We start from the raw sequence: 3,538 nt of genomic DNA on the forward strand, positions 1-3,538 counted from the left end.
TTGACCTTCCAGCTCCCCACCTGTAGCTGGTTCATTAAGTGAAAACACTGATCTCTACATGGGGACCTGCATTAGTCAGCTTGTTGTTACTGTACCTAAAATAACTGAGAAAAGCTACTTATGAAGGAAGAAGCTCACGTTTTGTAGGCTCACAGTCCAAGATCACAGTACCCCATTTTGGTCAGGCTTCTGAAGAGGGCAGTAGATGGTGGCTGATCTACTGATGAAGAATCACCTGGCAAGAAAAGAAGCATATCAATTTCTGTGCTCTTTCTTGATAAACCACCATGATTAAATCATGGACACCACCCTAATGACACAATCCAATCATTCCAAGATCTTTTTTCATACAATATTATTTCATCTGGTTCCTTTCTTGATTCAATAACATAAGACAGTGAGGATCAAGTCTCTAAATATAGACCTGTTACAGTCTCACACATATTCAATCCATATAATCAGACAACTTAATTTTTTCTTTTAATTTTACAATGTTTCAAAATAATTTACTACATTCACTTCAAATGTAGACATTATATACACAAAAATATGTGCTTTTTCTTGAAAACAGGTATATTAATAGCACAGAGGGGCTCATGACCATGAAGTGAGGAAAGAAGCTATAAGTCTTTTGAATTAGTTATTTCTTTGAAAAGTAGAGTTCGAGGGAGAGACTGAATCTTTCATACAGTTGTTTACTTTCCCAAACAGCAACAATGGCCAAACCTTGGCCATACTGAACAGATTAGATTGAAGTCAAGAGCGAGAAGCTTCATCCAATGTCCTCCTCCATGAGCGCAGGGATCCAAGTACTGGGCCATCATCTGATACATTGACAAGTACAGTAGTAGGAAGTTGGATCACAAGTGGAGAAGCTGAGACATGACCTGGTGCCCATATGGAATGCCAGCATTGCAGATGGTAGCTTCACCCACTATACCACAATGTTAGGCCCATGTGTTATCATTTATATGATCTCTTCAAGAAGTATTTACCTAAGCCAAAGTCATAAAGCATTTCCCATATTTATTCATTAACTTGCTCATTTCAGGGCTTAGGTTTACATTCTTGGTCCACTATCTATTTTTTATGTGGGGTATAAGACAGAAGTCTTGTTTCAAACGTCTGCATGTGGAAATCCAATTTTCTCAACATCATTTGTTTAACAGAGTGTTCTTTCAGGAATGAGTTTAGCTCATTTGTCAAAGATTAGTTGTCTACAGAAGTGATTTCTGAGGTTCTTTTTCTGTTGCAATGATCTACATGTCTATTTTTGTACCAGCTCAACCACAGCAAACTGATTTTGGTACTTTGGTGACGGGATGGGCAGAAGGAGCAAAGCAGTTATACTGACCCCTTATCAGCTCTCCAGGCTAGGCTTGAAGTCAACAACAACTGGAATTCTGTGTTGGATGCCTTGGTACTTTCTTCCTACCTTACCTGGGCAATATGGCATTTCCCAAATGAGAGCCAGATAGGTAGAAGTGCGGACAACAGCCGCAATGTATCTGTCTCCTCTCCTAGCATTGGGTCTCTGCTCTGCTCTTTCCTTTTTCCACTATTTTCCTCCAATCAGCCCTCTGAGAAGAACTAGGCTAGCTGGCTTGCTTGCTTGATTTCTGATGTCTTTCTGTAATTGAATTCAGTGTCTTCTTACTCGTCAAACATCTTGGACACCTTCCTTTAGTTTTCTTACTTGACCTTCTATGGTTGTGTTATCCAATCTGTTAGTTGCTAGCCACATATTGCCACTGAATACTTGAAACACGCCTAGTCTGAATTGAGAGGTGCTGGAGGTATAACATACACATTAGATTTCTAAGACTTAGTAGGAAAATAGATCTCATAATATTGTACATTAATTACATATTGGTATAGCAACATTTTAAACACACTGGGTTAAATAGAATGTGTCTCCAAAGCTAATTTTACTCTTGCATTGTTACCTTTTTCATATTGTTAGTAGAAAATCCACAATTTCATATGTAACTTACTTTTACTGGCACTGCCCCCACAGTGACCTCTAACAACAACAGAAATTTACTTCAAGTCTTTTTTTTTCCCTAAGAACTGCTTTCACCTATTTTTCTAGATACCTCTCTATATGCCCCATCTCGAACTTTTCTGATCTAAATCTACTGTTTTCAATTCTTAGTCTCCTAAAAATCACCTGGGCTTTTTACTAAAATTGTAGATTCTTTGACTTTTTTTTCTCCCACAAACTCCCCCTACTTTCCTGCATCTCTCCAACGGAGCAGGTGTATGCCATTCTCAAAGCACTTTACTCCTTGTTACAATCTCTTCTATTTTCACAAGCATACAGTCAGTGGAGAATGCGCACGTGGTAGACAGGCTATTTGAACACTGCTTAATGTTGTGGTATGCTTCCATTCACCCGTACCCTTTCCCAACTGTGACAAGTTTCCCTTCCACTTTTCATTGCATCCTTAAGTTGACTCAATAAGCCATAGTATTCAAGAACCTTACTTGGTTTGTTCCCTTCCCTTTGGGATAGCTTGCCTAATAGTTTACTAGATGGCTATCATTACATAGTTTGTTTCTCATATGACAGTACAATTTAAGCATTAATTTACTTGTAGAATATCCCTGTTTTATTGTCTCTCCTTTTATCCTGTGAATATTACCATACTGTCATTGTGGAATGTATCACAGTGCACTGATTAACTGCATTCTCTCTCGAGATTATCCACTCCTTTTGCTTTGCTCGTGTTCCCTAGTTCTAGAATTCGCCTAACATAGTGAGAGTCCAAGTCCTGTCTAGTGATGGAGCAGCATAGAAGCGGTGCGGAGAACCATAGCTCAACTGAGAAATACAAACTTTATAGGTGGCTGGCGTCACCGCCAAGCTCAGGCTGTGGGGGATCTTACCCGCCTTTTCACAGGCAGTTTACAACGGTCCCTGCTTTTTGGTTTTCCACTGTCTCCACCTTAAAATGGTTCATTGGTCAAGAACCTCCAATTAAGACATTTTAGGCGTTCAGTGACTCAAGGTGAATGAAATTCACCCCAAAAATGAAGCCCCTACACCTGGCTGGGCGGTATACGACACACTGACTCTTCTTTCCTCACGACAACCACCTTCCTGGAACCTGCATGTTACTCACAGTAACGGCTCTTTTCGTCATTTACGACTTTAAACAGGCATTTTATTATGTGTTTTGACGTGTTCCTTACGTTCCGGGTCCTTGCTTAAGATCCTTTCAACTCTCTCTCCCTCGGAGATTAGGTGCCTTTGGGACCTAAACTCTGTTACAGCTGCCGCAGTCAGCCGAACCTGTATCCTCCAAGACAAAGTCCGCCGGGCCCTTCCAACTCCCTGAACTCGGAGACGCGGCGGCAAAAGCGCGTCGACGTCTGAGGTAACTACCGCGGCCTCTGGAGTCTTTCGCCAGCCCGGGGCGCTTCGCTCCCTCAGCATCCGGAAGCCTCCCGGCTCCGTTCCGCTCTAGGCTTCACCTAGATTTTCTTGGTGGTGGCGCCCGGAGCCTCTCTAGCCTGCCCTCTTCTTCCTCTCCAT

This window comes from Ochotona curzoniae, unplaced genomic scaffold, assembly GCF_017591425.1.
Source record: "Ochotona curzoniae isolate NIBS_2020 unplaced genomic scaffold, NIBS_Ocur_1.0 contig_3432, whole genome shotgun sequence".
In the NCBI taxonomy this organism is placed as follows: Eukaryota; Metazoa; Chordata; class Mammalia; order Lagomorpha; family Ochotonidae; genus Ochotona; species Ochotona curzoniae.